Raw genomic sequence first — 16,836 nt, 5'->3', positions numbered from 1 at the left:
ACTGACCTTTAACATTTTTTTAATATGATTTCTTAGAAACTCCCTCCCCTGCCCCCCGCCAAAAATTGCATCATGTGGAACCACAGTGACCCACCCTCTAGGGTCATCAGCAGGGTTTAAACCCAGGACCTCTGCCACTTGAGCTAAGGAGTAACTGATAGCTGTAGTGGGCCATTACCCTTTGTACAGACCATGCACTCCAGAGGAATGAGACAAACATTTTGCCAGTACATTACACAAGTATTTGCTAGACAGGAGAATTTGAGGAAACTGAATTCTTGGGTTCTTTTCTGGACTCTGGAGGAGAATAGAGTGTAGTAGTTACATGAAGCATAGCCAAGCACGTAAATTTAGCACTTTCATCCTGAAAGGCAGTGTAGATGTAGACAAGACTTGGATCTCCCACTTTAGAGATAGGGTTCTAATTCCCAGCTTGCCTGGGGTGACATTTTGCCTCTCAATTACTCCTTCTGTAAAATGAGGAAAAATATATTTGCCTGACTTCTAAGGTAGAAGTATAAAGCCTGGTTCGATAATAAAGGGTGGCAAATTGCATAGATTTATTAACACTAATCAGGTAAAGAGCTGGCCTATGTTGCTACTGTGTCTTATCTGGAACTCAAGTTCTGTGGAGCTTGGAGCATGATCAATGGAAATGGAATTTTTCAGAGCTTTTAGCAGCAAGCCTCTAAAAAGTTCTATTGAGCATGTGCAAATGGAGATCATAAGAAAGAGATACCTTGGCCAAATCTAAGGGGATTTTTGTGGGGCAGCTAAAGACGCTACTCTGACCCCTGCAGTATCCCTTTGCCAAATTTCAAGTTCCTGCTCCAAGATACTAAAGTCCTTCAAATAAACTATACAGGAAACGTTTAACATTAACCTAGCTACCTATGTTCACCAACCCTCATTCTCTGAGACAGCTGAGCCACTTTTGGTTGAAACTTTCAAAAAAATTAGCCTGAGGCAGAAAGCAAATATGGGAAATTTCAGCCGAAACTGTTAAAGTTTGGCAAAGTTATACACAACCGAAAACAGAGGCTTACAATGAAAAGTGTTAGGCAACCTCAACTACAGGTGTTGCTGCTATTTCCACCTGTAGTGATCTCTTCAAGTCTCCTCTTCCAGCAGTTGACAGGCATAAATGAAGTGAGTGAATGAGAGACCATGCATTTCACATTGTTTTTCTTTAACTCTACATGTTTTATCTAACTCCCTTTCCTGCAGGGCTCAAATAAAGTTTAGTTAATTTCGGCCTACCTCTTAGGCTCATTTCACCTGCATTTAACAAACCTTCCCTAGACTAGGCAAAAGGGCTTATTGACACAGCTGTTCACATGTTCATGGGATTGCATAACAGTTATGTTCTCAAGTGAGCAGATTCTTCATACTTCTCAAAAATACTTAAAATCCATTACATATAATGGTTTTCCCAAAGCAGTTTTCAATAGATTTGAGGTCTGGGCAGAAATGCACATGCCTTGTTCAGCCTATTGTTGTGAAACCTATTGAAACCACTTAAACACAGTGGGTTATGCAAAAATCTCTACTTTTAGCAAAGTAGGGGGAACAGCTAAAATAAATTGATTTACAATTTTAGTTCTCATACAACAATTAAAGACAAGATTGCAAGGAGTGTCATATACCAAAATCCTCGATATTTTTTTTACTTCCTCTAAAATTTGGAATTAAAATCTCCGCTGGTGCATCTCTCTCTCTCTCTGTATATATATGCATTTATAGTGCACTCATCTGCACATTTGCAAAAGTCTATATACATGCACCTCAAGCAAGATCTAATTATATAATTTTTGTGCATGCACATGCACTAAAAAAATTAAACATACTATCCTGATATAGAATAAAAATATTTTTATAGTGAGATATCACCATAATTATTTTTTTCTTTTCTTCATAAATTAAGCCAGCTATTTTCATGCATTTTTACATTCAAAATGCCCCTTGGGTTCTATGAAGACACATACTAACACGTGGGCTAGATCTGCACAAATGCAAATTTCTGTTTTGTCGTCTGGGTTTGGAAAGTTTGGGGCTGGGATGGAATGGATTACGCAACACTGTCCTAGGAAATTAGTTCATTACAAGATTTTTGCTTCATCAAGATGAACTAGAATGATTACATTATATAGGTAATATTTGCTGATTCTGAAAGTATGCCCTAATGAGCCCAGAATCGAGGTTCCACAGTATATGCAATGCACTTATTTCAGAAGACAATCTTGATGCATGGGTGAATAACCTTGCTAACAGAAAAAGTTTTGAAGAATTATATCTACTAAAGGCCTTAAGTTGCATTGATCTGCCCCACATTGTGTTCGCTCTTGTATCTTTCAAATGGAATTAGTGAAGCTTAAATCATTTGCAACAGTCTTTTCAAACTCCGTACCTTTCAAATGCCTTGGATGCCAGGCATTATGGGAGGTTCCTAACCACACACAAGACACTTTGTGATATTACTGACCTGTCTTTTGACCTCTCAGCAAACATTTTAAATATCCTTAGCACAACTATAAGGGAACAATGTATCATTAAACTGTTAAAAGAACCTGACTGTGTTTCTGCATTGCAGTGAACAATTAAAGGTCTTACGGGGCTTACTTTGGAAAAACCTAGTTTCAGTGAGTTTAAAAAACAACAACAAATAATCAGCTTTAAATGTAAACTGCAAAGTCTAAATGAAAACTCAATTAAGCACAGATTTTTGTACTAAATAATTACACTTTGTACTTACATGGCGCTCCAGAGATCTCAAAGTTCTTTATACAAATTGGTATTATTATCCCCAACAGATGAGAAAATTGGAGAGAGATTAAGTGACTTGCCTTGTGACTGGTCACAAAGAAAGTCTGGAGTACAGCCTGGAGTACAAACCAAATCTCGGCTGCCAGTTCCATGTTCTAACCACTGCCCCCAGCACTCAGCAGGACACAGAGGGCATTCAACATTTTTAACTTTAATTCCTAAAATACTATTTCTCCTCCACACTAATTCTCTAGTATAGCCTGATTTGCTACATGGAGGTCTTAGTACCAGAAGATTTTAAAGTGATGAAAATTAAGTTTTAACTTTTAAAACTTCCTTTTCTGTAGAACTCCCCCAGTTTAGGGAGCATTAAGTGCATAAGTCAGTGCTGAATTCATTTTTCATCTTGATTTTGTAGTTCACCTTTAAGAGATCATGCTGGGATAAAATATACATGGTCTTAGCCTAGGACCAACAACTATTTTGAAAGCTCAGTTTCTACACATGCAAAAATCAATTTAACTGAGTTGCCCTCCTGCAAATAGCTCTATGACTCTCTATTGAGAAACTACCATAAATTCCCCCATTCCTTTTATCTTTTTCACACTATTTATTAAACCAATCTTTCCCCCATTAAGAGTGGCCATCTGTGGACCCAGTATTTGCAGTTTTCTAGGACTGCACGTCAGTGAAGCTCACACATAATTTTGCCTAATGGAACTCTGCTTAGTTCAAAAAACAAAAACACAACAACACACACACACAAAATACCCTCATGTTAAGCATTCAGAACCTTCAGACACAGGCACTTGAATACATTTCAAAATGATTACTTGTGATATACAACATATTCAAAAGCTCCCTCCGAATAAATAGGTTATGGATAAAAAGCCATCAGCACACATCTAAAATTCATTTATACTGGATCACTCCATATAAACTTATGATTACTTGACCACGCACATGCATGTCAGACTCACTACAAGAGATGGCTGTTGATATAAAAATCATAAAATTCAGAGATGGAAAAAAATGATTAAATCATCTAGTTTATTCTTCTGATAATGTTGGATATACTCCTCAGACAGACACATAGCAAACTTAAGAGTTTTGGATTGGGGTAGTTCAGATTTCCAAATTTATGAATAGGTGGCAAATTTAATTTGTAATGGGACAGTAAAACCCCAGTATGATGCTGTTTTATTTTATTTTACAGAAAAACATTATAAAAACAAAAAGACTACATTAAAACAAAATTAAGTGTGCCAGAAAACTAATTTTAACACAAATGGCACACATCCTGCTTCTGATCCTAAGCAATTATCTGACTATTGTATGTAAAAGCTAGCAGATTCACAATTAAGAGTGAGAAATTCACCATCTTTCTTTCAATCTCTCTGTGAGTACTGTATATACTCTTGTCTACTTCTTTAATTCATCTTGGTGCCTTTAGACATTGGAAAAGTGGGAACATTCACTGAATTGTAAATTTTGTTTTAGTTTTTTTTCCCCCTTGGTCCATTGTAAATAGTGTTTCAATCTCTCATAGTGACAGGGCCTAGATACAACTCTGATAGGCACACTATAAATGCCTAAGTTAGATACACCTTAAACACCATGTGCTCTGCATGTATCATGTGACAATCCTGCCAGCTGTACAAACAAACAAAAGAAAAGTTAGGTAGATATTACAAAAGGTCAAATCTTACTTCAAATGAGTTATAATGAGTGTTGCATACGGATTACCTGCAGGTAATGTTACAGAGACCCAAAGAAAATACTGCTGGACTTAACTTCTGTTACTAATGTGAATCTACAAAAGCATGCCATCTGCTATGCTGCAACATGACACCACATCAGGTAGAATGAAAATCTGCTGTGCCAAAAGGAATTTAGCATAAATAAAACATCATCACTAATGAACAAGTCATTTTAGGAGATAATGGCTAAACTTTTTCCTCAGAAACTGAGATTCTTTTCCAAACTGATGTCCCCCAAAAGCGGTAATCTCATGTCAGTCCTGGTTTGAGAATATGTCCTAATAGTAACATACACAAGGCCCCATGCTAAGACACACATGGAAGTGGAAACTCAGCAAATTTATACTCATGACTTTTCCGTCTAATTCTTCCATTGTGGAAGGAGAGGGTTGTGGAAGTGGCAAGAAATTCAGCGCCCAACACCTGCAGTTCTGAGGGATCTGCCAAAGGCAAAGGGGATCTGTGTTAGTCCCTGTGCCTCACATTACCACCCAATTCCTCCACCTCCTTTATCATCCCTTGAAGATACCTTGGCTCCAATAGAATCCAAGCTGCCAGGGTTGCCACAGACTGTCATTACCCTGAAACCCCCAACGTTGAGGACTGGGGTCCCCTCCAGAGCACAGGATGAATCTGTACCAAGTTTGCTGATCAAGTCTGCTATAACATGATGCTTTGCCACACATGTGGGAGAAAGAAAAATCTGGAGGAAAGTTGCTCTGATATGCAGGCCGCATTATCACAATTCTTGTAAAGTCAGCAACACTGACTGTAAACACTGCATAGAGCAGCCAATTTTAAGATATGCAGTTCGGGCTCCAGGACCATTGCACCCGAATGTATCTCCATGTAGTCCCAGTCGCACTACACGAGGAAGGAGTGTTACAACTGGTCATGAGCACTTGTGCTGTGGCTAACGCATAAATGCCCTGAGATTTCAGCATTCCTCGACCCTTTATCTCTACTATTGGAAGGAACCAGATCGAGAAGAGAGCTCATCTACACTGTAAACATCTAGAATGGTGTTACAACACAGCAGTATTCCAACATGGCTAAAACACAGTTTGGTGATGTGGTATAAAGAAGATTAAATCATATACCTGGACTGTGCCTCGGCTTTGGACCTTTTCAACTGTAACATGATTCAGGAACATTTTGGTTTTGACCTATCAATCACAGAAGACTGAACTATGTTTTACCTGTATTGGTACAGTACTGCTTTATCGCCAGTTCCCACCAAAATAGTAGATTTCATAATACATAGATGGGACATTGGGGAGAGGAAGTATGGAGAAAGGAAAGGGACTTCTGGGTTCTCCTTTGCTTTGCTTTGCTTCCAACTGTCTCATTTCTGCTTGGCTGGCTATAGGCCTGATAGGGGGAGGACAGCAGGTTAAAAAAAGAAAAGAATAATAAATAATTCCTTTGTGTTACTCTTGTTTTACATCCCTACATATGTCAGAATCAGTAATCAAATGAGATCTTAGATTTTATTTTTATCCTGTTAACTAATCCAGTTATTGTAATGTATTGTGCACAGTTTACAGGTATGTCTCTATTCAACATTTCCATCAAGAAAGCACATTAAGATTGTTTACCATGCAAAGCTATTTCAGTCAGGCTCTCCTAGGGTGACCAGCTGTCCTGATTTTATAGGGACAGTGCCAATTTATAGGTCTTGTTCTTATATAGGCTTATATATATTACCCCCCACCCTCTATCCCGATTTTTCACACTTGCTGTCTGGTCACCCTGGGCTCTCCTGATCAGGCCTTGAATAACATTACCATTAAAACCAAGTACCCTCTCCTGCTGATTAATGAACTTCTGGAACAGGTCAGCTCAGCTAAATTTTTCACCAAGCTCAACCTATGAGAAGCATACAACCTGGTTCACAGCCAGGAGGTAAGACAATGTTCCACACCCAATACAGCCACTACAAATACCTTTGACCTTTCCATTGCCCTGGCTACATTCCAACACTTTGTGAATGGCACTTTTAAGGACATTCTAGACCAGTTTGTTGTAATCTACTTGGATGATATTCTCAGCTTCTCCAAGAACCCAACACTGGACAACCACACATCCAACAGGTACTGGAGTGCTTCAGGGCAAATGGCTTATGTGCAAAACCTGAAAAGTATGAGTTTGACCACACCACCAACTTCCTGGCTTATGTATCACAGGGGTAGCCGTGTTAGTCTGGATCTGTAAAAGCAGCAAAGAATCCTGTGGCACCTTATAGACTAACAGATGTTTTGGAGCATGAGCTTTCGTGGGTGAATACCCACTTCGTCGACGAAGTGGGTATTCACCCACGAAAGCTCATGCTCCAAAACGTCTGTTAGTCTATAAGGTGCCACAGGATTCTTTGCTGCTTCCTGGGTTATGTCATCTTGCCTGATGGGATTAGTATGGAGCCCCAGAAGGTCTCCATCATCATAGACTGGGCCACACAGAAACCCATCCAGGACATCCAGTGGATCCTGGGGTTTGTTAATTTCTATTGTAAATTTATCACAGGAATTTCCAGAGTGGTATTCCCATTACCCAACTCTGCCTCTGCCACCAACAGAACTCTGCCCTGTCTAGATGTTGGCAGCCCAACCGGCTTTTGAACAACTGAAGAAGGTCTTCACCTCAGCACGCATCTTAATACACCCAGACATGTCCAACCCTTTCGCCATCAAGGCAGATGCGTCCAATTATGCAATAAGGGCTCTGCTATCACAATAGCAGTGCTCACCTAAAGTTCTCCATCCCTGTGCATTTTATTCAAAAAAGCTAATATCAACATGTCACAGGGTCCACTCACCACTTCCTCCTGGCCGCTCTGGGGAGTAGTTCTTTCCAGGTCTGAGCCCCCTTCTGCTGCTCACTGCACACTCTGCTGCTGCTCGGTGACTCAGTCTGCTCCTTCTTGACTTGGCCCTTCAGCCAGGTCACCATGCGTGTTTTCCCATTCCAGGTTATCAAAATCCTTCCTTACCAGCAGTCTTCTCATTCACTGCCCCTTTGGTGCCACAGCCACTTCCACAGTGGCTGGTAGGGGAAAACGGGCCCACCCTTGATTCTGGGTTCCTTTAAACATGGACATCCAAAACAAGATAGACTATATAAATATCTCCTCCATCTTCCCTGCCACTAAGGCTTTTCTATGGTGCCCATCACTACAGCAGCTGAGTGCCTCATAAATATTATGTTCACAAAATCTCTGTTAAGTGAGGTGGTATTTTTATCCCATTTTACAGAAGGACAGCTGAGGCACAGAAAGATTAATGTCAAAAGTATCTACTAATTTTGGGTGCCCAATTTTAGATGCCTATGGCTTCAGTACTCAGAGCACTTAGTATTATATGGCTTTGTGTGTTTAAAGTACAGCTCCCAATGATTTCAGTTGCAGCTGGGAGCGCTCCACACTTCAGCAAATCAGATCCTAGGACCTCAAGCTGTGTTTCAAGAAAGTGAGGAGAAAGTTAGTGGCCACATATGAAAAGTTTGGTTTAATTAACTTGACTAGCATCCCAGGGGGACTCAGTGGAAGGGATACAATCCACTTCTCCAAAGCACCATTCTATGCCTTAACTATGAGAGCATCCTCTCTCTTCCTGCAAACCACTGCCCCACTCACTTTACCCCTTTCAACTTCTGCAACAAATGAGGCAGTGGTCCTACAAGCTTAATTCTGGCACATCTTTACCTTTGAGTGCTTCACTTTGCAACCTTAATGTTCTCTTAATGTAGTTGGTTTGGATGCAATAACTATACAGACTGGAGAGGGACAAGAAAAGAAAAGGAGGAAGCTAGAAAAGAGTTTGTTATAATAATCAAGTGAGAGATTATGCCCCTAAGAGCTCCTCAGTGTCAACTGGCAGAGGGTCCACTATACAGTAACTTGGATGCACTCGCTATCCCACGTTGTCATAATACGTATCTGAAGGGTGTCATGTAAGGTACCATATGTAAAGTGGTGACATGCTAGTCCCAAAAAATCACTGTGTGATATATGTATGGGTTACGTATAAAGAATTAGGTATGTGTACTGGAAATATGTTCTTAAAATATACTTTGGAGGCAGTGCATAAATGCATTCATCCCTACCCAAAGGAATGTGGATTTACCTGCCTGACTGGCTTGATTACAAGTTGAGGACAATTGAAGTACAATTACATATAAGGTAAACAAAACAATCAAGCTAAGAAGCAACAGAGGAGGGGAGGTGATAGCTCAGTGGTTTGAGCATTGGCCTGCTAAACCCAGGGTTGTGAGTTCAATCCTTGAGGAGGCCACTTTAGGGATCTGGGGCAAAAAATCAGTACTTAGTCCTGCTAGTGAAGGCAGGGGGCTGGACTCAATGACCTTTTAGTTCTAGGAGATTGGGTTTTTTTTTTATATAATTGGAGATATACCTAACAAAAAAAAACAAAACAATTTAGTGAGCATAGCAGGTGTCCAAGTCTGCACTGTTGGGAAGTCTTCCTGGCTCTTGAGACAAGATAATGGACATGGGAAAATATGAATGTGAGGAAAAGGACATTCCTAGTTATCCATCACACACGTGACAAAGGGAACAGCCCCCCCTCTGAGCATAGGAGCGTCAGCCTGAAGGGCAGGAACTGCTGATAACTTGCTGTAAGTGACAAATGGCTTTAGGTTATAAAACTATAACTTGCTATAATTAAGTTTTAGGCACGAGAAAGCATTTTTGTATGTAAACAAACCTGTCTCTTTTCCTCTTTTAGTATCGCTTAAATCCCTGTTCTTTGTTAATAAAAACTTATTCTTAGTTTTACTAGAAAGCACCTCAGTGTTATATTGACCAAGTGTGAGCTTCAGTTAACTGACAGGCTGGTGTGTGCTGTGTCTTCCTGGAGGCAGGCACTTAATTTCTGTGAGTGTCCCATGAGTGACTGGACACTAGAGAGAGAGAGAGAGACCTCTGGGGAACTCAGGAACTGGGATTCACTGATTACCTTGCCTTGCAGTAACAAACATGGGCAGAGTCTTGAAGAAGTTGTGAGAGAGGCAAAGAGGAAGGGAGCTGGCACAGAGTCTAATCTCAGTAAAACTCACATTTGCTAAAGCAGAGGGGTAACAGTGGCTTATAGGTCTGGGTGTCCAATGCAGATCATCACAGAGAACAGCAAAATGAGAATAGTTTTATTATTAGGAACAGCAAAAAAAAAAAAAGTCCCCAATTTCAAATGGTTTCAAGCATTAATCTCTAACTTCAAATGTTTATGAACTAAATCCACCATGTTGCAATTCAGCAACCATCAAAAAAGATGGTAACAACAACACTTTCACAATTCACAAAACCCGGATGGTTGAAGTAACTTGTGCAAGGACAATAGTAAGTCAGTGACAGAGTTGGGAACAGAATTTGTCTCTGGGTATCACCATAATTAGAAGCAGTTTGAAGAACTATAAAAACACTTTCAGGAACAATGACATTTTCTAAGCAGAGGTTCATTAGTTTAAGACAAAAAGTTAATCTGTATTTGTATTCTTTTTATCCCACTGTGCTGGGCACCAATAATTAGAAAATATCAATTTTATATGGATAACACTTTTTTTTTTAAAACTATATTACACAAAATTATGAAGTATCAGAGGGGTAGCCGTGTTAGTCTGGTTCTGTAGAAGCAGCAAAGAATCCTGTGGCACCTTATAGACTAACAGACATTTTGCAGCATGAGCTTTCGTGGGTGAATGCAAAATAGCATTCAGACTAACTCAGCTACCCCTCTGATAATGTGCAAACCATCTTAGATGGCAAGGGCTTTCACTATTATTCATTTCTGTCTCAGCCACTCCTTAGAATATTAGTGTTTAGCCTTTAAACACTAAAGAAGTGAAAACAAAGACTTCAGTGTTTTGTTCTGTATCAACTCCTAATAAATTCTGAAGATTAAGAACATTTTAAAGAATTAAACAGATTTCAGCAATAAATGCAGTTGTTTCAGAATTTCTGCTCCATCTCATGTCATGACTCATCCTTGGCTTTAAGTTTTAGCTTGAGTTTCACTGGAGCCAAACACAAGAGAGGCACAAAACTAATTTTAATTCCATACGAATTCCAGCAAATTCTGGCTTGCAATGTAAATTAGCTTCACATATAACCTATGCATGTCAGTCCTGTTTTATTTATTTCACCTTGGCACTAAAGCAGTGGAGGTGTTCAATAGCTAACCCCAGGCAGCTGAGTATGATATACATTTTTTGTAATTATTCAAATAGTTCTACACACAGCTTACACAGTACATCTTGTATGAACATATCCACACTATCTAGGACTTGGTTGTAAAATGTCTTCAAATAACTCTTGGAGCCAGAGAACATGTATATTTTTGCCTCCTTTAAGGAGAGTTGGCTCACACCTGTGCTTAATCAGCTTCCTCCCAGCTGATGCCAGTGACATGTTTGATATATTGAACTTGTGTTATTTAGAAAAAATAAAACTGAAGCCCTGAAGAAAGAGGGACTTGAATCCTGTGGAGAATGTTCTTTGGTGCACATAGTGCACAGTTAGTCCACGAGCATACACCTACTTTGCTACTGCCCACTCTCTTCCAGCTGCAATTATATTTCTTCTTTTCAGGACTGGATGATTTTGGACAAGCCACACATATGCCTTCTCCTTCCCCTCCCGTAAATATAGAGAACTAAAATTACTTATTTCCATTTTTATTTGCCCAGAGGAATTACAACCCATTTATCCTTACAAAGGAAATATCACTAGGCTCATTCCACAAGTGAAATAAGGCATCTCATTTGTGGTTTTAAATAACGTATTGCCTCTGGTTAGATGTTAATCTGATATACCTCCAAGGAAAGATATAGCTATAGGCTCTCTGGAAGTTCATCTGAAGTCCTCACTGTTGATGGAAAAATAAGGAATTGAAGATTTGAATAGAACAGAAATAAATAAAAATTTAGCATTCACTTATTTTGCATTTAAGTATTTCAAAGTTGTTCAATTAAGTGTCAACATCTCTACAAAGTTGATAAACATTATTGTTTCTGTTTTACTGAGTTAGGCTATGTCCACACACCAACCTATATCAGCAACACTTACGTCACTCAGCGGTGTGAATATTCCACCCCCAAGCAACATAAAAGTTACACCGACATAAGTGCTCATGTTCATAGTGCTGTCAGCGGGAGAGCTTCTCTCCCTGACATTGCTACTGCCACTCATTTAGGTGGTTTTAGGTCATCAATGGGAGAGCTCTCTCCCATCGCCATAGAGCAGCTGATCTTACAGCAGCACAGCTGCACTGGTACAGGTGTGCCACTGTAAATTCGCTAGTGTAGACGTGGCCTAACCTTGAATTAGGCACACTAGGTTCAGACCTTCAGTGTTGCCTGTGTCATAATAAAGAGAAGTATCTAGTAAAGCTTTGTTTGTTTTTAGAACGACCATAATTAGTCTTATGCAGTGTTGTTGTAGCAGTGTCAGTGCCAGGTTTTTAGGCAAGATGGGTGAAATAATGTATTCTATTGGACCAACTTCTGCTAGTGAGAGACAAGCTTACACATAGATCTTCTTCAGGTCTGGGAAATGTAGTATCACAGCTAAATAGAAGATGGAATAGATTGTTTAGCGTACGTAGTTTACCTTGAATGGTCCTTCGAAACATGTTTAGGGCCCTTCATTTTCAGATTTTATTTTATTTTTCCCAGGATTTATCAGTGTTTATTACCACAAAAACAGGTGAAAATCAGTGCAAAAATGTTAATATTTTATGGGTAAATATTGGGGTTTATTTCGGTGGACAGGAAGAAAGGGGAAAAGAGTACTCAGTAGACTAATGCTTTTAATTCCGTTCAATGTGGTTTGCTGCAGAACTAAAACAGAACTCAAAACACAATGCTACCTTTGACTTTAAGAAAACAATTTCTCTCTAATCCCCAAATAGAACTTTTCATTTGACTAACAGTTTACTGTTGTAGACTTAGAACTATTAGCCTATAAATATTTATATTTAATAATTGGGACATCATTTGCAGTGCATACACTCAACTTCATCCTTTTTTCCTGTTTTTTTTTTTAAAAACCTTTCAAATACTTCCTTGTGTTCTGAAATGTATTCTGATACAGCTTTTCATTTTCTCCTCATTTTAGTGTGTCAAATCTTTAAATCATTATCTGCTAATGGCTTGAAATGTGTATGTGGTGGGCATGAGATTCATCAGTATGTTCAGATGCACATGCACTTCAGAGCTTGTATGCGTGCCTATTAGTTTAGGGCGAATATCTTCTAGACTAAAACATAGCCTTACTTCAACAAGCAGCTTTGCATATACACACAGACAAATGTATCATCATAATACATATATCTCATGCAATGTATTGTATTTTCCTAATAAAACAAGTTATTTTTATATATATTTGAATGATACAAAAGTAGGCTAAAGATCCAAAAAAAATGAATAATACGTTTTGGGAAATAACACAGGCAGAGTCTTGAAGAAGTTGTGAGTGAGGTAAAGAGAAAGGGAGCTGGCACAGAGTCTAATCTCCAGTAAAACTCACATTTGCTAAAGCAGAGGGGTAACACTGGCTTACAGTTCTGGGTGTCCAGTGCAGATCACCACAGAGAAAAGCAAGATTAGGAACAGCAAAAAATTGAATCCCAAATTTCAAATGGTTTAAAACATTAATCTCAAACTTCAATGAGAAACAGCAGAGCTGGGATTAATTTGTAAACTTGACACCATCAAATTAGGCCTGAATAAAGACTGGGAGTGGCTGGGTCACTACAAAAAGTAATTTTCCTTCTGTTGATACTCACACCTTCCTGTCAACTGTTGGAAATGGGCCACATCCACCCTGATTGAATTGGCCTCGTTAGCACTGAGCTCCCCCCCTACTTGGTAAGACAACTCCCATCTTATTAATTGCTGTATATTTATACCTGTCCACTGTATTTTTCACTCCATGCATCTGATGAATTGAGTTATAGCCCACGAAAGCTTATGCCCAAATAAATTTGTTAGTCTCTAAGGTGCCACAAGCAATGTATAGTAAGTAAATGGCACTCCACCCAGATGCAACCTTCTTAGGATCTGGGCCTAAAACAGACCACCCTCGTGTATGTGTTAAGTCTGCTCTTCTGCGGAATATATCACAGCCATTGGCACATTCTTCCCTCTTTGAAGATGAATTACAGTAAATCAGTTTAAGGGGCTTCTGCCTATTAAAGACCAATATGTACATTCATCAACATCTGAATAGCTCTACAGGTAACTGGAGTGAAACACACTGATCTTCCTTTCTGCAAGATACTTATTGAAATTGCTTCTTATCTGCCCCCCACCATCACTTTCCTTCCCAAGGAAGCAAATTCAGCACCAACCTACATGCACTGTCAAGTGTTGTCTGTGAATGATTATAAGCCATTTTATATAAATCTAAATAATCCATTCACAAATAACTTGAAATACAGATACTCTTTAAAACAGAACTCCGCCAATGCTTCCTGCTCTGATGCCTGCACTAAATCACAATATGCTAAATGTTTACTATGTTAATGTTGGCAATAAAATGAATGCTGCAAGCAGAGGTGAAAGTAAGCCGGTCCGGTCTGGTACGGCGTACCAGCAAGAGCCAGTACGCCGTGCTGGACTGCACCAGCTTCCACGGCGGGTTGAAAGGGCTCAGAGCTCCCCGCCACTGTGAGCAGCCCAGAGCCCTTTCAATCCCGGCCATGGCTGAGATTTAAAGGGCTCAGAGCTCCCTGCCGCTGCGGGCAGCCCAGAGCCCTTTAAATCCTGGCCGCGGCTCTGGCGATCAGGCAGGGGCCGGGATTTAAAAGACTCAAAGCTCCCCGTGGCTGCGGGCAGCCTAGAGCCCTTTGAATCCCGGCCACGGCTCTGGCAGCCGGGCTGGGGCCAGGATTTAAAGGGCTCGGGGCTCCCCTCAGCAGCAGGAGCTCTGGGCCCTTTAAATCCCTGCCCCAGCCCCGCAGAGCTCAGGGTTCCCCCAGGGGCAGGAGCCCCGAGCCTTTTAATTTGCCCCTGAGCCCGGGGGGGAGGGGCTCCCAGTCACCTATTCAGCTGGGAGCCCCTGGTTGATTTAAAGGCCCTGGGGCTCCCAGCCACAGCCATGCCCCAGGGCCTTTAAATCTTGAGAGGCCACGCCTCTTCCAGATGAGGCCACACACCCCTCAGGACTTCAGGAGTACTGGTAAGTCCTGTAAGTTACTTTGACCCCTGGCTGCAAGACAATGGCACTCCAGATCATCCATTGATGGAAACCGCATATATCCTGTTATAGCTGAATATACTGTAATCACAAGATGTTAAATCCATGGGAGCAGTTACTACATGTAATAAACAAATGGAAACATTTGTCAGTTTTTATTAGATGTCAAGAAAAGGATGGATGACTTTGGGCCAGATTTCCACTTCTGGCTAGAAGCCACTATAAAAGCTTGAAATACTGACATTAAAGCTACTTAAGCCCTGATCCTGCAACCAGACCCTCTATCTCTGTGGAGCCGCAATGACTTCATGAGGACTTCGCACAGGCATCATGGTCACTCACCTTCAGAGATCCAGTTGCAGGATCAGGACTCAGTGAGGAAATGCATCCAAAATTATGTTACTATTTAAACATTGCAGATAGCAAAGCCTCACTCTGTCATATCCCTGGCATAAAACAAACAGTTTTATAATATTAAGCATCAACTGGCTCCAAGCTCACTCCCATCCAAACACTTACTTATAATATTCAGTAGGAAAACCTCCCTCACAGTTCATATCAACCTTTGATTTTGTTCCATGCCTTCAGGCAGCCTAAATCGCATCCCAGACCAAACACCGCTATGACTGAGGCAAATAAGGGCTTTCATAATGAGTGGGGCTGATAAAACATGGTGTAGTAGCAAATACTACATCTACAGCACAGAGTATTTATCAGAGACACCGTGCCAGAGAAGGTGGGGGGGAGATCAGCCAACTATCTTTCTGCGGGACTGGAGAGTGTAGATGAGTGTCCAGCCACCATGAAGAGACACCTTTCTGTCCTGACTGCCTGTTTACAAGGAGCACCTCCCATCGCTGCTGTCCCAGAGGAAGGCGAGTGCAGCCACCTGGGGCCCCATGCTGCAGTCCTCCTGACTCAAACCCAACTCCTACTAGAGCCACTGGGAGCGGGGCTCGAGCCTCCACTGCGGAACTTCGCCCCCGGGGGAGTCGAGACCGGGTTCTCCCCACGACACGGAAACTAACTCCCGCCTTCCCCAAGGAAGGGACGCGGCTCGGCCGCTCTCCCGGGGAGGGGACGGAGCCAGTCTAGCTGCTCCTCGCTCCCCAGGTCGCGCTAAGGGAAAAGCAGCCCTGGAGAGAGGGAGGGGCCGAGCCGCCGCTGCATTAACGCCCCGCGCCCCACGCTTGTTTACAAGCGAGGACCAAGTCCCGCGCAAGGCGCTCGGGCGGGCGGATTAGGCTGCAGTCCAGCTCCGTTAGCAGAGGGGGAATGCAGACACCTGCCGAGCTAGCAGGGCCACCGCGGACACGCCGGTCTCTCAGCCCAGCCCCCCGGCAGGGAGAGTCACTCTTAGGGCTTGGCTACACTTACAAATTTGCAGCGCTGCAGCAGGGTGTGAAAACACACCCTCTGCAGCGCTGCAAATTGCGGCGCTACAAAGCGCCAGTGTAGTCAAAGCCCCAGCGCTGGGAGCCGCGCTCCCAGCGCTGTCCGTTATTCCCCACAGGGAAGTGGAGTACGGACAGCGCTGGGAGAGTTTTCTCCCAGCGCTGGCACTTTGATTACACTTAGCGCTTTGAAATGCAAGTGTAGCCAAAGCCTTAGCTAGTAAATGGGGGGGGGGCGCACGCAAAAAAACAGTCCTACCTTTTCCTCTGGCTCCCGGGAGCCGGCGGCGCGGTAGCCACGCCTGCGAGTCCAGTGCGGCCAGGCCGTGCACGGGGGGTTTCCTGCCTCCCCCCCCCGCCCTCCTCGGGGACCTCTCCGCTTGCTCCTCGCAGCTCCCTCGGGACGGCGTGAGGTTCCTGCGAGCTCTTGCTCGGATTCCCTCCGCAGGTAACTGGCCCCCCCTCCCCCATTGCTTTCTGCAGCAGCGACACCCAGCGGCCGTCGCGGGCAAGGACAAAGGCCGCCGCAGAGGGTGGGTTGGAGCGAGGCGGCTCTCATAGACTTGCGGGGGGAAGGGAGGGGAGGGGACCCACTGACCACAACCATGGCCGGGGGGGGGGGATGACATTTCAACAGGGGAAAAAAAGTGTTAAGAAACTCTTCCAGTTCCCAACCGGCTAAACCCACTACCCCAGACTTATAATAGAC

At 42.2% G+C, this 16,836-nt stretch overlaps 1 protein-coding gene across 1 annotated transcript in view; it reads right to left on the bottom strand.

The window, feature by feature from the left end:
* ANKRD6 (ankyrin repeat domain 6) overlaps nt 1–16,472 on the bottom strand; it is a 159,316-nt gene extending 142,844 nt beyond the window's left edge. The window contains exon 1 of the mRNA XM_045010698.1: nt 16,387–16,472. The gene's annotated coding sequence lies outside the window, so the exon portion shown is untranslated. The remainder of the gene's footprint in view (nt 1–16,386) is intronic.
* Nucleotides 16,473–16,836: the final 364 nt, after the last annotated feature.

Source organism: Mauremys mutica, chromosome 3 (genome assembly GCF_020497125.1).
Source record: "Mauremys mutica isolate MM-2020 ecotype Southern chromosome 3, ASM2049712v1, whole genome shotgun sequence".
Classification (NCBI taxonomy): Eukaryota; Metazoa; Chordata; order Testudines; family Geoemydidae; genus Mauremys; species Mauremys mutica.
Note: the sequence above shows the minus strand (reverse complement) of the source record. Positions and strands in the feature narration are given on the sequence as shown.